Source organism: Petromyzon marinus, chromosome 67 (assembly GCF_048934315.1).
Source record: "Petromyzon marinus isolate PM22_M1 ecotype Great Lakes invasive population chromosome 67, UKy_Petmar_22M1.pri1.0, whole genome shotgun sequence".
NCBI classification, from domain to species: Eukaryota; Metazoa; Chordata; class Hyperoartia; order Petromyzontiformes; family Petromyzontidae; genus Petromyzon; species Petromyzon marinus.
The window spans coordinates 4,091,717-4,114,880 of NC_133733.1; the positions used below are offsets into that span (position 1 = coordinate 4,091,717).

The 23,164-nt window shown below is 52.0% G+C and overlaps 1 protein-coding gene and 1 non-coding gene across 2 annotated transcripts in view; both read right to left on the reverse strand.

Moving 5' to 3' along the window:
* Window positions 1-23,164, reverse strand: part of LOC142906575 (dynein axonemal heavy chain 2-like) — a 304,317-nt gene that overhangs the window by 269,126 nt on the left and 12,027 nt on the right. The window lies entirely within an intron of this gene.
* Window positions 5,841-5,947, reverse strand: LOC116956840 (U6 spliceosomal RNA). The gene has a single exon (XR_004405049.2). It is a non-coding gene; the product is annotated as a U6 spliceosomal RNA (small nuclear RNA).

The window sequence follows — 23,164 nt, forward strand, 5'->3', positions numbered from 1 at the left end:
TGGGTGAAGATGGGTGAGTGAAGGTGGGTGGGTGAAGGTGGGTGAGTGATGGTGGGTGGGTGAAGATGGGTGAGTGAAGATGGGTGGGTGAAGGTGGGTGGGTGAAGATGGGTGGGTGAAGATGGGTGGGTGAAGGTGGGTGGGTGAAGGTGGGTGAGTGGGTGAAGATGGGTGAGTGAAGATGGGTGAGTGATGGTGGGTGGGTGAAGATGGGTGAGTGAAGGTGGGTGGGTGAAGGTGGGTGAGTGATGGTGGGTGGGTGAAGATGGGTGAGTGAAGATGGGTGGGTGAAGGTGGGTGGGTGAAGATGGGTGGGTGAAGGTGGGTGGGTGAAGGTGAGTGGGTGAAGATGGGTGGGTGAAGATGGGTAAGTGAAGGTGGGTGGATGAAGATGGGTCAGTAAAGGTGGGCTGGCTCTGGCTGTGGCTGTGGGTTAATGTTCAGGGCGGTGTTGGCGGGGCGGGCGCGGCGGGGTGGTGGAATTCGAGCCGCCAATTCGCGGCACTTAATTCAAAACGAAAGGGACTGCTAATTGATTTGCGCCTTCACAAGAATAGAGAGAGAGAGAGCGAGCGAGCGAGCGGAAAAATAAAAACCCCACGCGCACACAAAATAATGGGAGCGCCACGCTACAAACGAGCGCCAACGCGTCTCGTTTACATTTTCCATTAATTGTTAGGATGATGAATTTTAATTACTCGTCTTGTCGTTGTTGATATTGTTTGTTGTTGTTGTTGCAGTCGCGAGGTGCGCGCGCGCGCGCGTGTGCTGTGTTGTGTTATGTCCCCCTCCCTTCTCTTGACACGGCGAACCGAATCTGTCAAGTGAGTGGAGTTGAGTTCATCGCGGCAGTAATCTCGACGCGTGAGAAGTCCACCGTCATCGGCCGGGGCTGATGTGGGCTGTGGATATTATTCATCTCTCTCTCACTCACTCCATCTCTCGCTCTCTCTCTCTCCACCAAGACCACGTGACTTTTCTTTCACGTTGTGCGCGCCGCTTTTTAGCGCCACAGCGCGTGGATTTGTAACGTTTATTTGCATTTGTGTTGCTGGTGACTTTGTGTGTTCCGTATCGAAATCGCCTCCAGTGCTTTTGCTGCTGGCGGCAATACAAGTTGTTTAAAAAGTCAAACGTCTTCTTAATCTCTCTCTCTCTCTCTTCATCTCTCTCACACTCCATCTCCATCTCGCCCCTCTATCTCGCTCTCTTGTCTCTCTCAATCTCTCTGCTCTCTCTATGTCCATCTCTCTCCATCTGTCCCTCTCTCTCCGTCTCTCTCTCGCTCTCTCTCTCTCTCTCTCCCTCCATCCACACGTCGCTCTGAACAACTGCACCGATCTGGCCGACACAATCGAGGCCAAATTGCTGACATGGGCGCAACGCCTCGCTCCGCAGATGTCCTTCGGGGGGCCGGGTGCCCGCCGCTAACACCCATGCAGCGTCCGTGCTGTGGCACGAGACCAAGGCCCTCCAGCCTCCCGCTTGGCTGCTCACCAGAGTCAACCGCTCGCTCGCTCTCGCGCGCTTGAGCTTCGTCTGGCACGGGAAGCACCGGCTAAGGCCGGGCGTTCTCCGCCTGCCGGTGGGCTAGGGCGGCCGGGGGTCCCGGTGGACGTCGTCGCCAGGGTCGCGAGTTTCAGGCTCGTGGCAATCAGGCGGCTGCTGTACGACCGGGAGGAGGAGCTACCCTGGAGGTCGCCGGCCCTCGCCCTGCTGAGGAATGTAGGGATGGGCGGGAGGGAAGTGTCTGGGGTAATAAGGGGCTCTTCCTGACGGACCTGAGCCTGGTCGCGTACACGAGGCCGCCAGGTTATCGCCGGAGCCTCTTGGACGCGCGGCGGAGCTTCGAGCGGAGCGGAGCGGAACGCGGGGCGCCCCCACGACCTCGCGCGGATTCCTGGCTGGTCGAGCCCCCAACGTTCCACAGCGGCCTCCTCCAGGCGATCGGAGGAGAGAGGGCCCTGGGGCTCAACGCCTCGCATCGGTAGGGCCGCGGGCAGTCTTCGGCCTCGTGCAGGCCCCCCCCACCAGCCCGAGTGGAAGACCGCAGCTGAGATCGCCGCTAGGGGACTCCGCTCGGCGCCATTAAGGAGCTGCGCCTGAAGCTGGAGGCGCCGGGAGATGGTGGCGGTCCTCCCTCCCTCCCTCCCCTCCTCCTCCTCCTCTTTCCCCAGAGTTGTGCTTCTCCTGCGCGCGGCCACACCCCCCCCACCCCCCGCCGGCCACAGCGACTCCGGCAAGCTGCCGAAGCTCCGAGGCTTGCGGGAACGTCGCCCCTGAAGAGTTTTTCCCCCCCCCGAAACACAGCTCGCTCTCTGCACGTGGCTGCGTCGAGGCGCTGCATTCCCGGGACCTGGGGCCGACTTACCGGACGACACAAAATGGAGAGACCGTGTCTCTCCCCCCCTCATTGCGGTTGGAAACAGATGGACAAGTCTCTCCCGCGGCCAAAGCGCTGCGGTGACCTCCCGTGGAGGTTGGCGCACTGCACGTTGCCATCGGCCGTGTGGCTCAGCCGAATCTCGCCAGGGGGTCACAGACTTGGTGCATCTCCTGCTGCGGTGCCGGGGAGGATCTTCAGGAAACTGGGGGTGCCCTTCTGCAACAGCAGCTTCGTATATGGGGGGGGGGGGTGCCTTACCTGGCCAACAAGCGCCATGACCTCCCCAACTTCGCCCGTGCTCAGGCGAAGTTGGCGGTGTTACAGAACGAGGTAAAAAGACGCTGCAAGGTGACACTGACGGCTGCTCTGTGCTGCTTCCGGCGTTCAGGGGCCTGCTCAAGGCGCGGTCTCCGGCTGGAGCACGCCACGTGCCACACACACGTGCCGGTGATGTGCAGCGCGTCTTCTTCGAACGCTGGGGAGCCGGAAAAGCCCCTCTCTGTACCAGCGTGGACGGCACCACCCCACGTGTTCACCTTCTGAAGCGCTCGCTCGTCACCGTGGCGTGCGCGATGACCACCGCCACCACCACCACCACCACCACGTGACTTTTCTTTTGTGTTGTGCGCGGCGTCTTTAGCGCCACAGCGCGTGGATTTATAGCGTTCGTTTATTTGTGTTGCTGGTGACTTTGTGTGTTTCATATCGGAATCGCCTCCAGTGCTGTTGCCGCTGCCAGCAATAAAAGTTGTTTCAAAGTCAAAAGTCTATGTCCATCGCTCTCCATCTGTCCCTCTATCTCCATCTCACTCCCATCTCTCTCATTCTCCATCTCTTCCTCCCTTTCTCTCCATCTCTCTCATTCTCCATCTCTTCCTCTATCTTCATCTCATTCTCTCCTCTCTATCTCCTCGATCTCGCTCCCTCTCTCCTGTCTCTCCCTTTCACTCTCTCTCCTGATCTCTCCCCTCATCTCCTTCTCTCTCTCTCTCTATAATAAAGTGTATTTTTATTATATGAGTTAGGTCGCGTAAAAAATTTAATGTGTCATTAAACGTGCCACCCCCACCCTGCGCAGCCAATTAGTAAGATTGGTCAGTCTCTCTCCATCTCTCTCCATCTCTCCCTCTCTCTCTCTCCATCTCTCCCTCTCTCTCCATCTCTCTCCATCTCTCTCTCTCTCCATCTCTCTCCATCTCTCCCTCTCAATCGCTCTCTCCCTCCATCTCTCTCCATTGCTCTCAATCTCTCTCCATCTCTCCCTCTCAATCGCTCTCTCTCTCTCTCTCCATCTCTCTCCATCGCTCTCAATCTCTCTCCATCTCTCAATCGCTCTCTCTCCATCTCTCAATCGCTCTCTCTCCATCTCTCTCCATCTCTCTCCATCTCTCTCCATCTCTCTCCATCTCTCTCCATCTCTCAATCGCTCTCTCTCCATCTCTCTCCATCTCTCTCCATCTCTCCCTCACTCTTTCTCCATCTCTCAATCGCTCTCTCTCCATCTCTCTCCATCTCTCCCTCACTCTCTCTCCATCTCTACCTCTAACTCTCCATCTCGATCTCTCTCGCTCTCCATCTGCATCTCTCCATCTCTACATATGTCTCTCCTTATCTCCATCTCTCCCTTTCAATATGTCTCTCTCCATCTCTCTCCATCGCTCTCAATCTCTCTCCATCCCTCCCTCTCAATCGCTCTCTCCCTCCATCTCTCTCCATTGCTCTCAATCTCTCTCCATCTCTCAATCGCTCTCTCTCTCCATCTCTCTCCATCGCTCTCAATCTCTCTCCATCTCTCTCTCTCAATCGCTCTCTCCCTCCATCTCTCTCCATTGCTCTCAATCTCTCTCCATCTCTCCCTCTCAATCGCTCTCTCTCTCTCTCTCCATCGCTCTCAATCTCTCTCCATCTCTCCCTCTCAATCGCCCTCCCCCTCCATCTCTCTCCATTGCTCTCAATCTCTCTCCATCTCTCCCTCTCAATCGCTCTCTCTCTCTCCATCTCTCTCCATCGCTCTCAATCTCTCTCCATCTCTCAATCGCTCTCTCTCCATCTCTCAATCGCTCTCTCTCCATCTCTCTCCATCTCTCCCTCACTCTCTCCATCTCTCGATCTCTCTCGCTCTCCATCTGCATCTCTCCATCTCTACGTCTGTCTCTCCTTATCTCCATCTCTTCCTTTCAATATTTCTCTCTCCATCTCTCTCCATCGCTCTCAATCTCTCTCCATCTCTCCCTCTCAATCGCTCTCTCCCTCCATCTCTCTCCATTGCTCTCAATCTCTCTCCATCTCTCCCTCTCAATCGCTCTCTCTCTCTCCATCTCTCTCCATCGCTCTCAATCTCTCTCCATCTCTCAATCGCTCTCTCTCCATCTCTCTCCATCTCTCTCCATCGCTCTCAATCTCTCTCCATCTCTCCCTCTCAATCGCTCTCTCTCTCCATCTCTCTCCATCGCTCTCAATCTCTCTCCATCTCTCAATCGCTCTCTCCCTCCATCTCTCTCCATTGCTCTCAATCTCTCTCCATCTCTCCCTCTCAATCGCTCTCTCTCTCCATCTCTCTCTTCATCGCTCTCAATCTCTCTCCATCTCTCAATCGCTCTCTCTCCATCTCTCTCCATCTCTCTCCATCTCTCCCTCACTCTCTCTCCATCTCTACCTCTATCTCTCCATCTCGATCTCTCTCACTCTCCATCTGCATCTCTCCATCTCTACATCTGTCTCTCCTTATCTCCATCTCTCCCTTTCAATATTTCTTCTTCCATCTCTCTCCATCGCTCTCAATCTCTCTCCATATCTCCCTCTCAATCGCTCTCTCTCTGTCCCTCCATCTCTCTCCATTGCTCTCAATCTCTCTCCATCTCTCCCTCTCAATCGCTCTCTCTCTCCCTCCATCTCTCTCCATCGCTCTCAATCTCTCTCCATCTCTCAATCGCTCTCTCTCCATCTCTCAATCGCTCTCTCTCCATCTCTCTCCATCTCTCTCCATCTCTCCCTCACTCTCTCTCCATCTCTACCTCTATCTCTCCATCTCGATCTCTCTCGCTCTCCATCTGCATCTCTCCATCTCTACGTCTGTCTCTCCTTATCTCCATCTCTCCCTTTCAATATTTCTCTCTCCATCTCTCTCCATCGCTCTCAATCTCTCTCCATCTCTCCCTCTCAATCGCTCTCTCCCTCCATCTCTCTCCATCGCTCTCAATCTCTCTCCATCTCTCCCTCTCAATCGCTCTCTCTCTCTCTCCATCTCTCTCCATCGCTCTCAATCTCTCTCCATCTCTCAATCGCTCTCTCTCCATCTCTCAATCGCTCTCTCTCCATCTCTCTCCATCTCTCTCCATCTCTCAATCGCTCTCTCTCCATCTCTCTCCATCGCTCTCAATCTCTCTCCATCTCTCCCTCTCAATCGTTCTCTTTTTTTTAAATAAAAATTGTTTTTTTTTTTAATCTGCAACACAACAATATGGAACGCTTCACGAATTTGCGTGTCATCCTTGCGCAGCGGCCATGCCAATCTTCTCTGTATCGTTCCAATTTTAGTATACGTACTGCCGGAGCAAGAACCATCGCTCTCCATCTCTCTCCCTCCCTCTCTTCCATTTGCGTCCATCAGAAGAAACGACAACAGCAATTTCTCGTATCCGAAACAATAAAAAATAAAGTGAATAAAAATGCCACAACACAAGCGGGCGTCGTCAGGAACAACCTGTTATCATTTGATTGTTATTTTTTTGCGATCTCTACGTGAGTTTTTTTTACCGAAAGAACCATAGAATGTGAACTCCTGCAGTCACGAGAGCTTTGAGTCAAAACAATTGCTCGGTTATTCGGCGCTTGCCTACGTTCACCAAGTCGGGATATTTTTATCGCTGGGGTATTTTTTTCTTCTTAAATGTTTGGCTTTTGCTGGCCATTTAAGATGTTTCGTACATGAATCCCATTGTGTACTTACTGCGTTCACAGAAACGACAACAACTCTCTCTCTGCTTCTCTCTGGAGAAATTAAAATATTGCTCCTAATACAGCCCACACCCAACAAAATCTCTACCCTCGCTCCACTCGATCTCCAATTAGCACGGGAGGGCTACGTGCCGTGCGGAAGAAGTTCCACGTACAATACACATACAGTAAACATACAACACTGCCCCATAGACTCAACACTGCACCATAGACTCAACACTGCCCATAGACTCACACTGCCCCATAGACTCAACACTACACCATAGACTCAACACTGCCCATAGACTCAACACTGCCCATAGACTCAACACTGCCCATAGACTCAACACTGCCTCATAGACTCAACACTGCACCATAGACTCAACACTGCCCATAGACTCAACACTGCCCATAGACTCAACACTACCCATAGACTCAACACTGCACCAAAGACTCAACACTGGCCATAGACTCAACACTGCCCATAGACTCAACACTGCCCCATAGACTCAACACTGCCCATAGACTCAACAATGCACCATAGACTCAACACTGCCCATAGACTCACACTGCCCCATAGACTCAACACTGCACCATAGACTCAACACTGCCCATAGACTCAACACTGCCTCATAGACTCAACACTGCCCATAGACTCAACACTGCACCATAGACTCAACACTGCCCATAGACTCAACACTGCCTCATAGACTCAACACTGCCCATAGACTCAACAATGCACCATAGACTCAACACTGCCCATAGACTCAACACTGCCTCATAGACTCAACACTGCACCATAGACTCAACACTGCCCATAGACTCAACACTGCCCATAGACTCACACTGCCCATAGACTCAACACTGCCCATAGACTCAACACTACCCATAGACTCAACACTGCACCATAGACTCAACACTGCCCATAGACTCAACACTGCCCATAGACTGAACACTACCCCATAGACTCAACACTGCCCATAGACTAAACAATGCACCATAGACTCAACACTGCCCATAGACTCACACTGCCCCATAGACTCAACACTGCACCATAGACTCAACACTGCCCATAGACTCAACACTGCCCATAGACTCAACACTGCCCCATAGACTCAACACTACCCATAGACTCAACACTGCCCATAGACTCAACACTGCACCATAGACTCAACACTGCCCATAGACTCACACTGCCCATAGACTCAACACTGCCTATAGACTCAACAGTGCCCATAGACTCAACACTGAACCATAAACTCAACACTGCCCATAGACTCACACTGCCCATAGACTCACACTGCACCATAGACTCAACACTGTCCATAGACTGAACACTGCACCATAGACTCAACACTGCCCATAGACTCAACACTGTAACATAGACTTAACACTGCACCATAGACTCAGCACTGCACCATAGACTCAACACTGCACCATACACTCAACACTGCCCATAGACTCAACACTGCCTCATAGACTCAACAATGCCCACATACTCAACACTGCCCATATACTCAAGACTGCCCACAGACTCAACACTGCCCATAGACTCAACACTGCACCATAGACTCAACACTGCACCATAGACTCAACACTGCCAATATACTCAACACTGCCCATAGACTCAACACTGCACTATAGACTTAATACTGCCCATAGACTCAACACTGCACCATAGACTCAACACTGCCCATAGATTCAACACTGCCAATAGACTCAACACTGCCCATAGACTCAACTCTGCCCACAGACTCAACACTGCCAATAGACTCAACACTGCCCATAGACTCAAGACTGCCCACAGACTCAACACTGCCCATAGAATCAACACTGCCTATAGACTCAACACTACCCATAGACCACACAACACACCACACAAACAACACACACTACACACCACACATACAACACACACACCACACTACCACACACACAACACGCCACACATACAACACACACCACACACACACACCACACATACCACACACCACACCACACACCACACACACACCACACACACAGGTACAAAAGACAAAGATCACCAGTATAGCCTGAACACACTCTCTGCCGGACAAGTGCTGTTAGTAGCGATCAGTGGCAGGACCTCTGAAAGTCGACATCTGTGGCACACACGAAGGGATGGGTGGGGTGGCCAGCACCACGCCCGGCCGCCTTTGTCTCCCCAGTGGCGATGTTTACAACACACCGCCCTTGGTAACTCATTTGAGTGGACCTAGGGGAGAGGCCCAGGTCCCCGGCTCAGATAATCGTCACCGGGTGTTGGCCGTGAGCGGGAATCGAACCCGGGTTCGCCGGGTCCGTAGCGCAGCGTAGCGCAGACACACACACACACGCACAGACACACACACGCGCAGACACACACACGCACAGACACACACACGCACAGACACACACACGCACAGACACACACACACGCGCACAGACACACACACACACGCACAGACACACACACACGCACAGACACACACACACACACGCGCAGACACACACACACGCACAGACACACACACACACACGCACAGACACACACACACACACGCACAGACACACACACACGCACAGACACACACACACGCGCACAGACACACACACACACGCACAGACACACACACACATGCGCAGACACACACACACGCACAGACACACACACACACACGCAGACACACACACACACGCACAGACACACACACACACGCGCACAGACACACACACACGCGCAGACACACACACACGCACAGACACACACACACACGCGCAGACACACACACACACGCACAGACACACACCCACACACGCGCAGACACACACACACACGCACAGACACACACCCACACACGCACAGACACACACACACGCACAGACACACACACACACGCACAGACACACACCCACACACGCGCAGACACACACACACGCACAGACACACACACACACACGCACAGACACACACCCACACACGCACAGACACACACACACACACGCACAGACACACACACACACACGCGCAGACACACACACACGCACAGACACACACGCACATGCACAGACACACACACACACGCACAGACACACACACACGCACAGACACACACACACGCACAAACACACACACACACACGCCACAGAACGCACGCACGCACGCGCGCGCTCACGCAGCTGCACAACACAGCCAGCCACTAAGCGCCCGCAGTGGGTTTGTTAATGATGATTTGGATGAAGCATTACCCGAGCCCTGTAATGACTTTCGACGCAGGCGATCCCGTGTCGTGTTGGGCGCTGTAAATATGCGAGCAGCCGAGCCCATGTGAGTTGTCGCACATGCGCCCGCACGCACCCGGGTAATGATTCTGGCTGTGCTGGGGGGGGTGGGTTTGTCTGTGTGTCTGTGCGTGTGTGTGTCTGTGCGTGTGTGTGTGCGTGTGCGTGCGTGTGTGTCTGTGTGTGTTCTAAGGTGAACTGAGATGCCCTTATAAACGATGCCCTCAATGCGGGGGTGGAAATCCGGGAAACTTCGACTTGGGGAGCGGTGGTGCGGCAGTTAGCGCTACGAACCCGGCGACCCGGGGTTCGATTCCCGCTCACGGCCAACACCGGCGACGATTATCTGAACCGGGGGGACCTGGGCCTCCCCTAGGTCGACTCAGCCTCGAATGAGTACCTGGTGTAGCGGTGTAGTAGTAGTAAACATCGCCACTGGGGGAGACGAAGGCGGCCGGGCGTGGTGGTGCTGGCCACCCACCCCCTCGTGTGCCACCGTGCCGGCCTTCATAGGTGCTCGCTAACAGCACTTGCCCCGACAGTCTGTTGAGGCTTTGTTGTCTTTGTGCGTGTGTCTGTGTTCTAAGGCGAGATGCCGTTACAAAATATCCTCAATACGGGGGGGGGGGAGGGGGGGGAGGGGGTCAGGCACTCATCTACTTACGACACGAGATAGGTTCCAGAGGTCTGTTGGTAAGTCGATTTGTCCGTAAGTCGATTTGTCCGTAAGTCGATTTGTTCGTAAGTCGATTCGTTCGTAAGTCGATTTGTCCGTGAATCGATTTGTCCGTAAGTCGATTTGTTCGTAAGTCGATTCGTTCGTAGGTCGATTTGTTGTTAAGTCGATTTGTTCGTAAGTAGATTTGTTCGTAAGTCGATTTGTCCGTGAGTCCATTTGTCCGTGAGTCGATTTGTCCGTAAGTCGATTTGTCCGTAACTCGATTTGTTCGTAAGTCGAATTGTCCGTAAGTCGATTTGTCCGTAAGTCGAGCTGTCCATACATCAATCCGTTCGTAAGTCGACTTGTCCGTAAGTCGATTTGTTCATACCGGTTAAGGCCAACTGAGCTATGCAACTCTTTCCCCCCCCCCCCTAGAAACGAGCCGCCCATCACAAACGATAGGTCAAGGAAGTGTCTTTTTTCATCGTCACGCGGACGTTTATAGCAGTCGCTAAATCATCCGAACGGGCGGCAATGATTGTCAACACTCATTATGAGACCTCCTTTGCCAGAAACAAGATATAGGAATAGGTTTTACCCTTTTAACTGGCACAAAAAACTGACACCTTTATTCAAGGCATCATGTTTGCAATAACCACAACACAAGCAGTCAAAATGCAAACAAAAAAGACAACTCTGATAATAATATGCACTGTCCTTGAATTTGATTGGTCCACACCCGAGACAGCTTTTCTTAGAGCCTAGTCTCCATTGGTGTTGGACCAGAAGATGCCAAAAGGCATTGAGTTGTATGCCTTTTGGCATGTTCTGGTCCAACACCAATGGAGACTAGGCTCTAAGATCAAATTGCAAACATGATGCCTTGAATAAAGGTGTCAGTTTTTGTGCCAGTTAAAAGGGTAAAACCTATTCCTATATCTTGTTTCTGGCAAAGGAGGTCTCATAATGTAAATGCTCACCCCGAGCACCTCAATAACTCTGATAGTGCGCTGTTTTTTGAGCTGTACGCCTTTTGGCGTCTTCTGGTCCAACACCAATGTGAGACTTAAGGGCTCTAAGGAAAGCCGTCTCGGGTGTGGACCAATCAAATTCAAGGACAGTGCCAATATTATTATCAGAGTTGTCTTTTTTGTTTGCATTTTGACCGCTTGTGTTGTGGTTATTGCAAACACGATGCCTTGAATAAAGGTGTCAGTTTTTGCGCCAGTTGAAAGGGTAAAACCTATTCCTATTGTCAACACTCGTTGGTTCTTTCGGTAAAGTCACGTTGGTATCAAATAAAATAAATCACGACGTTCCGATCGCAACGCGAGCGATCGTCCTCAGGCGGAAAAAAATATCATCCGGCAGTGGAGCAGCAGTTCCAGCAGTCACGTGACCTTGTGTAGTGTATTATAGTGTAGTGCATAGTCGTGCATAGTGTAGTGTATAGTGTAGCGTATAGTGTAGTGTATAGTGTAGCGTATAGTGTAGTGTATAGTGTAGTGTATAGTCGTGCATAGTGTAGCGCATGGTGTAGTGTATAGTGTAGTGTATAGTGTAGTGTAAAGTGTAGTGTATAGTTGTGTATAGTGTAGTGTATAGTGTAGCGTATAGTGTAGTGTATAGTAGTGTATAGTGTAGTGTATAGTGTAGTGTATAGTCGTGTATAGTGTAGCGTATGGTGTAGTGTATAGTGTAGTGTACAGTGTAGTGCAAAGTGTAGTGTATAGTTGTGTATAGTGTAGTGTATAATGTAGTGTACAATGTAGTGTATAGTGTAGCGTATAGTGTAATGTATAATGTAGTGTATAGTGTGGTGTATAGTGTAGCGTATAGTGTCGTGTATAGTAGTGTATAGTGTAGTGTATAGTGTGTAGTGTATAGTAGTGTATAATGTAGTGTATAGTGTGTAGTGTATAGTGTAGTGTATAGTAGTGTATAATGTAGCGTATCGTGTGGTGTATAGTGTAGTGTATAGTGTGGTGTATAGTGTAGTGTATAGTGTAGTGTACAGTGACAGAGACACGCAACGTCCTGAGAAACTTTGTTGTTGTTGTTTGTTGTTGTTCTAGCCGTTGTTGTTGTTGTTGTTGTTCTAGCCGTTGTTGTTTGTTACTGCTACTGCTGCTGTGATCAGCGATGACATTCCCAATCGCTGTTATTGTGAATATGCTCGGAAGGCACCTCTCTCTCTCTCTGTCTCGCTCGCTTTGTATTGAATAATACATCCCAGCGCATATGCATAATACATCTGAACTCGCGCCACAGAAGGACGCGCTCTCATAATCATCATCATCACGGTGGCTAGGAGATGTTGACTACCTCGCCTGGTGTACAGGAGGTCGTGGGTTCGATCCAGATTCTGACGATGCCTGCTGCTGTATATTTGGAGCTTGCGTATCTCTCATCATCATCACGGTGGCTAGGAGAAATGAGGTATATCATTTGAGGCTGAGTTGACCTAGGGGAGGCCCAGGACCGGTTCAGTTAATCGTCGCCGGTGTTAGCTCTGCCCGGGCTCGTAGCCACAGACACACACTCACACAGACACACACTCACACAGACACACACTCACACAGACACACACTCACCCAGACACACACTCACACAGACACACACTCACACACTCACACAGACAAACACTCACACAGACACACACTCACATACTCACACAGACACACACTCACACAGACACACACTCACACAGACACACACAGACACACTCACACAGACACACTTACATAGATACACACTCACACAGATACACACTCACACAGACACATACTCACACAGACACACACTCACAGAGACACACTCACACAGACACACACTCACACAGGCACACTCACACAGACACACAGACACACTCACACAGACACACACTCACACAGTTACACACTCACACAGACACACTCACACAGACACACAATCACACAGACACACAGACACACTCACACAGATACACACTCAAACAGACACATACTCACACAGACACACACTCACAGAGACACACACTCACACAGACACACACTCACACAGACACACTCACACAGACACACACTCACACAGTTACACACTCACACAGACACAGACACACTCACAGACACACAATCACACAGACACATACTCACACAGACACACACTCACACAGTTACATACTCACACAGTTACACACTCACACATGCACAGACACACTCACAGACACACAATCACACAGACACACACACTCACACAGACACACTCACACAGACATACACTCACACAGACACACTCACACAGACACTCACACATACACACTCACACAAACACACACTCACACAGACACACACAGAGACAGACTCACACAGACACACACTCACACAGACACACACTCACACAGATACACACTCACATAGACACAGACACACGCACACAGACACACAATCACACAGACACATACTCACACAGACACATACTCACACAATCAGAGACACACACTCACACATAATCAGGCACCCACCCACACAGACACACTCACACAGACACACACTCACACAGATACACACTCACACAGACACACACCCACACAGTTACATACTCACACAGTTACACACTCACACATGCACAGACACCCTCACACAGACACACAATCACACAGACACACACACTCACACAGACACACTCACACAGACATACACTCACACAGACACACACTCACACACAGACACACACTCACACAGACACACACTCACACACAGACACACACTCACACAGACACACTCACACAGACACACTCACACACACTCACACAGACACACACTCACACAGACACACACTCACACAGACACACAGACACACACACACAGACACACACTCACACAGACACACACACTCACACAGACACACTCACACAGACACACACTCACACAGACACAGACTCACACAGACACACACTCACACAGACACACAGACACACTCAGACACACACTCACACAGAGACAGACTCACACGGACACACACTCACACAGACACACACACTCACACAGACACACTCACACACGCTCACACAGACACACACTCACACAGAGACAGACTCACACAGACACACTCACACAGACACACACTCACACAGACACACACTCACACAGACACACACTCACACAGAGACAGACTTACACAGACACACACTCACACAGACACACATGCGCACACACACAGACACACGCTCACACAGACACACTCACACAGACACACTCACACAGACACACAGACACACTCACACAGACACACTCACACACTCAAGCGCCACCACACGCACTGCACTCCATTGCCGAGAAACGACGAATTCCAGGCAAAATCTTTCCCTGCGCCATACTGATAGCTGGCAATGTGTGCGGCCACACGGAATGCAAATTTCCTCAGCGTTGCGTTTTCCCTCTCACTCATCTCCCCCCCCTCTCCTTCTCTCTCTCGCGCAATTAGATCCCAGATACGGGGAACGTCGCAGTCGCATTGGCGATCGAGAAACAGGGACACCGGGTCTACTCCCAGATGTTGACTACCTCGCCCGGTGCGCGGGAGGTCGTGGGTTCCGTGCCGAACCTGCCGACGCCTGCTGCTGCTGCTGTATATTTGGAGATTGTGTGTCTCTCTCTCTCTCATCATCATCATCACGGTGGCTAGGAGATGTTGACTACCTCGCCCGGTGCGCGGGAGGTCGTGGGTTCCGTGCCGACCCTGACGACGCCTGCTGCTGCTGTATATTTGGAGATTGTGTGTCTCTCTCTCATCATCATCATCATCACAGTGGCTAGGAGATGTTGACTACCTAGGCTGGTGTACAGGATGGTCGTGGGTTCGATCCCGACCCTGAGGACGCCTGCTGCTGCTGTATATTTGGAGATCGTTTGTGTCTCTCTCTCTCTCATCATCATCATTTATCACGGTGGCTAGGAGATGTTGACTACCTCGGCTGGTGTACAGGATGGTCGTGGGTTCGATCCCGACCCTGAGGACGCCTGCTGCTGCTGCTGTATATTTAGAGTTTGTGTGTCTCTCTCTGTCTCTCATCATCATCACGGTGGCTAGGATATGTTGACTACCTCGCCTGGTGTACAGGAGGTCGTGGGTTTGATCCCAAACCCCGACGCCTGCTGTATAATTGGGATTTGCGTGTCTCTCTCTCATCATCATCACGGTGGCTAGGAGATGTTGACTACCTCGCCTGGTGTACAGGAGGTCGTGGGTTCGATCCCGAACCCCGACGACGCCTGCTGCTGCTGTACCTGTGGAGTTTGCGTCTCTCTCGCCATAGATTTCATCTCCAGGATCCTTCCGTTCTCTTTTTCCCCCCTCCACATTTAGAATCGACGTCACTTCCTTCAGAGCATTTGGCCGCCGCTTTAAATGTCGACGTGATAACGATGACGATGGCGATGACGATGATGATGACGATGATGATGACGATGATGATGACGACGATGACGACGATGATGACGATGACGACGATCATGATGACGACGATGATGATGACGACGATGATGATGATGATGACGATGATGATGATGACGATGATAATGATGACGACGATGATGACGATGACGACAATGATGATGATGATGATGACGACGATGATGATGACGACGATGATGATGACGATGATGATGACGATGATGACGACGATGATGACGATGATGACGACGATGATGACGATGATGATGATGATAAGCCGCCTCTTCGTGTGAGCTGCTATCATCTGTGATCGTCGGGGTAACGCTTCTGAAAGAGAGCTGCGTAGGATCTACGCGGGGCCTTACCCAGTTAAATAAAACATTAGTTTAGTTTTAACATGGGTCTCGATGAGTATGGGTCTCTATGGGTTTCTCTAGGTCTCTGTGGGTCTCCATGAGTATGGGTCTCTATGGGTCTCTGTGGATCTATGAATCCCCGTGGGTTTCCATGAGTATGGGTCTCTATGGGTCTCCGTGGGTCTATGGGTCTCTATGAGTCTCCATGAGTATGGGTCTCTATGGGTCTATGGGTCTCTGAGTCTCCATGAGTCTCCATAAGTATGGGTTTCTATGGGTCTCTGTGGGTCTATGGATCTCTGTGGGTCTCCATGAGTATGGGTCTCTATGGGTCTATGGGTCTCTATGAGTCTCCATGAGTATGGGTCTCTAGGGGTCTCTGTGCGTCTATGGGTCTCTATGAGTCTGTATTTGACTGCAATAAATGTTCCTTGCGATGACGACGAACCACTGTGTTGAGCTAACATTAGGTAAAATTAAAAAAACTGTTTCACTTTAGTTTGGTCTGTGGGTCTCTATGTATCTCTATGGGTCTCTATGTATCGCTGTGGGTCTATATTCATTGCTATGCATCTCTATGCATTTCTATGGGTCTCTACGTGTCTCTGTGGGCTTCTATGTGTCTCTGTGGGCCTCCATGTGTCTCGATGCGTTCAGAGTATTTTGCAGAGTGCGATACATTTCCACGTGATGATGATGATGACGATGAAAGCCACGTGGCACGCAGCGTTGGTGTACGGTGCTTTTTCAGGAATATTTTGCTGTTTTTTTCCTGGATTTTCTGTTTTCACTTCGTCACGTAGTCACTTTAAGATGTTTTCCTGTTCATGTTCTTTGTGTTTTGAGCCGAATGGCTCACAGGGCTATACCAAACAAATGAAACTGGAAAAAAAAACTGAAACCGAGCTGGCATTTGTGGTGGGAACCTAACCTGGTAAAATAAAAATAAAAATGTCAATTCTTGTCATTAGCATGACAAGAATTGACATTCTTGTCATGCTAATGACAAGAAAGGGGGCCAGACTGTCTCTTTTTACCTACGTGACTTTACCGAATATAACCAAAGAGTATGGATCCTTGCAGACACGAAAGCTTCAAATCTAGAACTCAATTTTAACCCACTGCCCAATGTGGTATCGACTGCAAAACTTGGTGTACTTATGTCATACCGATGACAATACTATATTCTATCATTCAAAATAAAATACAAATATTTTTTAAACATTCTATTTTCGTACGTTACGTTTCGGCTTGGGTCGAACTGTCCACGCTAATCTGACGTTGGCTGTAATTGGCCACGGTCCCCTTAAGTCGTGGGAAGCTTCGGGGCCACTTCCTTGAGTCGTGGTGGAGTTCTGCCATTACTAGTACGGTACATTTCATTTTTACGAATATAAATATGTATAAAACGTATTATTTGATCAAGTAGGAAGGACCCACTCAGCTTGTGTGTAGCCCTTTTTTTAGAAGCGGACCCTGGCTGCCACGAACGAACGATAGCCCGCTCACACGAAAAGTGACGGCTCATCATCGTCATCATCGTGATGGCGTGGACATTTATAGCAGGTAGCCAAACACTTTGAACGTGTGACGTTGATTCTGAATGTTGGAGAGAAGACCCGGAGGACACGGGGACAATTCCACGCAGTGACCACGGAGAGAGAGAGAGAGAGAGACGCAGACTCCAAATATACAGCAGCAGCAGCAGGCGTCGTCAGGGTCGGGATCGAACCCACGACCTCCTGCGTACCAGGCGAGGTAGTCAACATCTCCCTAGCCACCGTGATGATGAAAGAGAGAGAGAGAGAGACACGCAGACTCCAAATATACAGCAGCAGGCGTCGTCAAGGTCGGGTTCGAACCCACGACCTCCTGTACACCGGGCGAGATAGTCAACATCTCCTAGCCACCGGGATGTTGATGACAGAGAGAGACACGCAAACTCCAAATATACAGCAGCAGCAGGCGTCGTCAAGGTCGGGATCGAACCCAGGACCTCCTGCAGACCAGGCGAGGTAGTCAACATCTCCGAGCCACCGCGGCATATCAGCGATAAGTAGTAGCCAGCTCTGTCAATAATCAGATGTTGACACAGCATTAGACCCCCACACAACCACAGCTCCCCCAGTGATGTCCTACCCGTGCGAGCAAAGCTCCATTGCGTCTTGATCTGTTTGAATGGCAATTAGGTGGCTGACCCCACTGACCCACCCCACCCCACCCACCCACCCTACCCACCCACCCCTACCCACCCACCCTACCCCAACCCATACACCCCAACCCACCCACACCACCCACCCAACCCAACTCACCCACCCACCCCATCCACCCCTACCCACCCACCCACCCTACCCCAACCCATCCACCCCAACCCACCCACACCACCCACCCAACCCAACTCACCCACCCACCCCAACCCACCCAAACCAACCACCCCACCCACCCCAGCCCAGCCCACCCCTCCGCCACCACAGAAACGATTCTCTGGCATTCTGCTCAATATGTTTGCTCAGTATTAGCGTCGCGAGGCACAGAACTCTCTATCCCCCCCCCAAGCCACCAACTCCACTACTCTCGGCCCCATGGAGTCATTTGTTGACACAGCATTAGTTTACAGGCTGCACTTACAACAAAGACAAAGAACCCCCGTGCAGCCTCAGCAGACCGTAGGGGGCAAGTGCTGTTAGTGAGTCGCACCTATGAAGGCACACGACGGGGTGGGTGACCAGCGCCACGCCCGACCACCTTTGTCTCTCCCCAGCGGCGACACTGACTCACTCACACATCAGACACTGACTCACTCACACATCATGCACTGACTCACTCACACATCAGACACTGACTCACTCACACATCATGCACTGACTCACTCACACCATGCACTGACTCACTCACACATCATACACTGACTCACTCACACATCATGCACTGACTCACTCACACCATGCACTGACTCACTCACACATCATACACTGACTCACTCACACATCATGCGCTTACTCACTCACACATCATACACTCGCACAACCACTGACCCATTCACTCATCATACACACGTTCACTCATCGTGTGCTGGCTCACTCGCACATCATACACTCGCTCACACATCATACGCTGACTCACTCATCATACGCTGACTCGCACATCATACGCTGACTCGCACATCATACACTCACTCACGCTGCAGCTGACTCACTCACACATCATACACTCACTCACTCATCATGCGCTGACTCGCACATCATACACTCACTCACGCTGCTGCTGACTCACTCACACATCATACACTCACTCACTCATCATGCGCTGACTCGCACATCATACACTCACTCACGCTGCTGCTGACTCACTCACACATCATACATCCTATGATTACCGTTGTTACATTGTTTTCATAGCTTTATTTTTAGAGATTCGAAAACATACGGTTAATCTAAATTGTCTCATGGTTGTTGCTGTTGGCTTGCACCACATTGATTTTTGCACACGGCATTTTAATACGTTTTTTTTGTGTGTGTGGAATATTTGCTGGTTCATTCCAGGATGTTTCCTGTTACGCGTTGTCGCTTTAAGATGTTCTGTGTTCAAATTTTGTTTGTTTGCGGTTGCACCCGACTTAAGAGCCGCATGGCTCACAGGGCTATACCTAATTAATGAAACTTGAAACGTTTACTACTACTACTACACCGCACCGGAGTAACTCATTTGAGGCTGAGTCGACCTAGGCAAGGCCCAGGACCGGTTCACACGATCGTCACCGGGTGGAATCGATCTCGGGTCGCCGGGTTCAGAGCGCAGCGTAGCGCTGACCCTCTGCACCACCGCACTTACAGAGAGAAAAGATCCCCCCAGTATAGCCTCAACAGACTGTTGGGGCAAGTGCTGTGATTAGCGAGTCGCACCTACGAAGGCTACCGGCACTGTGGCACACAAAGGCAAAGGTCCTCCGTGTAGCCTGAGCATGGGGCTGTTGGGGCGAATGCTGCTCGTAGCGAGCACGCCCGGCCGCCTTTGTCTCCCCACTTGCGATGGTTACACACCCCACCAGGTACTCAAACATCAGCCAGTCCGCCAGCGTTGGTCAAGCTCCGCCGATGAGACGCTGCATGTCAAAACCAGTCGTGAGCACCCACAAACATCTGACAGTCCGCCAGCGTTGGTTCAGCTCTGCTGATGAGAGGCTGCATGTCAAAACCAGTCGTGAGCACCCACAGACATCTGACAGTCCGCCAGCGTTGGTTCAGCTCTGCTGATGAGACGCTGCATGTCAAAACCAGTCGTGAGCACCCACAAACATCTGACAGTCCACCAGCGTTGGTTCAGCTCTGCTGATGAGAGGCTGCATGTCAAAACCAGTCGTGAGCACCCACAAACATCTGACAGTCCGCCAGCATTGGTTCAGCTCTGCTGATGAGAGGCTGCATGTCAAAACCAGTCGTGAGCACCCACAAACATCTGACAGTCCACCAGCATTGGTTCAGCTCTGCTGATGAGACGCTGCATGTCAAAACCAGTCGTGAGCACCCACAAACATCTGACAGTCCACCAGCGTTGGTTCAGCTCTGCTGATGAGAGGCTCAATGTCAAAACCAGTCGTGAGTACCCACAAACATCTGACAGTCCGCCAGCATTGGTTCAGCTCTGCTGATGAGAGGCTGCATGTCAAAACCAGTCGTGAGCACCCACAAACATCTGACAGTCCGCCAGCGTTGGTTCAGCTCTGCTGATGAGAGGCTGCATGTCAAAACCAGTCGTGAGCACCCACAAACATCTGACAGTCCGCCAGCGTTGGTTCAGCTCTGCTGATGAGACGCTGCATGTCAAAACCAGTCGTGAGCACCCACAAAACATCAGCATCGGTCTGTGCAACCCAACCCAACACGAACCATAACCTCACCAAGCCCAACGCTAACCGTACATAACCCAACATTAACCCAAGCGAATCCAACACGAACCCGACATTAACCTGAACCCAAACCCTAACCTTGCATAGCCCAAAACCCCAACGAAAACCCAACCCACCACTCAACCGACCCTCTCGAACTCAACCCTACGCGAGCATGGCGGTGGTGGCGGTGGTGGTTGCAGTGGTGGTGACGGTGGCGGTGACGGTGGTGGTGGTGGTGGTGACGGTGGCGGTGGTGGTGGTGGTGACGGTGGTGGTGGTGGTGTTGGTGGTGACGGTGGTGGTGGTGGTGGCGACGGCGGCGGTGGTGGCAGTGGTGGTGGCAGTGGTGGTGACGGTGGTGGTGGTGGTGGCGGTGGTGGTGGTGTTGGTGGTGACGGTGGTGGTGGTGGCGGTGGTGGTGGTGGTGGTGACGGTGGTGGTGGTGGTGGCAGTGGTGGTGACGGTGGTGGTGGCGGTGGTGGTGGCGGTGGTGGTGGTGGCGGTGGTGACGGTGGTGGTGGTGGTGGTGGCAGTGGTGGTGACGGTGGTGGTGGCGGTGGTGGTGGCGGTGGTGGTGGCGGTGGTGGTGGCGGTGGTGGTGACGGTGGTGGTGGTGGCGACGGCGGCAGTGGCGTCTCTTCTCTAAATGCCAGCGGTGCTGCGCTTCCAAATCCACCGCCTCCCCCCAGCCCACGGCTCACTCTCCGCTCCCTTCCTCGCATCCAAATCGTCTCATTAACGTCATCGCGGGACCCCTCGCGCCACACTCCTCTCACTGTCTCGGCTCATCCGTCTTGCCCCGGTGACATTTCCACAGCCCCCCTCAACACCACCGCCCCCCCCCACCCCCCCCCTGCACTAACGTTTGTCAGTGTGTGTGGGGGGAAGGGGGGGAAGGGGGGGTACGGTGGGTGGAAGTCGGGGGGAAGGTGGAGGGTGGTAGAGGAGGAAGTTGGTGGGGTGGGTTAGCGGTTTGGTGGCGTTGGTGGTGGCGGTGATGATAACGGTGATGACGATAGTGGTGGCGGTGATGATGGTGGTGGTGGCGGTGATGATAACGGTGGTGGCGTTGGTGGTGGCGGTGATGATGGTGGTGATGGTGGCGGTGATGACGGTGGTGGCGTTGGTGGTGGAGGTGATGATGGTGGTGGTGGTGGCGGTGATGATGGTGGTGGTGGTGGTGGCGGTGATGACGGTGGTGGTGGTGGAGGTGATGATGGTGGTGGTGGTGGCGGTGATGATGGTGGTGGTGGCGGTGATGATAACGGTGGTGGCGTTGGTGGTGGCGGTGATGACGATGGTGATGGCGGTGATGATGACGGTGGTGGCGTTGATAGCGGTGGTGGCGGCGGTGGTGGTGGTGGCGGTGATGACGGTGGTGGTGGCGTTGGTGGTGGCGGTGGTGGCGTTGGTGGTGGCGGTGATGATGGTGGTGGTAGCGGTGATGACGATGGTGGTGGCGGTGGTGGTGGCGGTGATGACGGTGGTGGTGGTGGTGGTGTTGGTGGTGGCGGTGATGACGGCTTATCAACATCATCATCACCAGGGGGAAATGTATTGCACTTAGCCAAATTCTCTGAACGCCTGTTTTCTAAACAATCGCAGTGGGGGAGACAAAGGCGGCCGGGCGTGGATACTGGCCACCCACCCACCCACTCACTCACATCCACACCTGGAGTGCCACAGTTAAGCCCACGACCTCCTGCGCACCAGGCGAGGTAGTCAACATCTCCTAGCCACCGTGATGATGGTGATGATGAGAGAGAGAGACACGCAAACTCCAAATATACAGCAGCAGCAGGCATCGTCAGGGTCCGTAATCAAAACCCACGACTTCCTGCGCACCAGGCGAGGTAGTCAACATCTCCTAGCCACCGTGATGATGATGAGAGAGAGAGACACGCAGACTACAAATATACAGCAGCAGCAGCAGGCATCGTCTGGTTCGTGATCAAACCGACGACCTCCTGCGTACCAGGCGAGGTGGTAAACATCTCCTAGCCACCGTGGCATCAGGGTTGAGATGGAACCCACGACCTCCTGCGTACCAGGCGAGGTCGTCAACATCTAGCCACCGTGATGATGACGATGATGATGAGAGAGACACGCAGACTACATATATACAGCAGCAGCAGGCATCGTCTGGTTCGTGATCAAACCGACGACCTCCCGCGTACCAGGCGAGGTGGTAAACATCTCCTAGCCACCGTGGCATCAGGGTT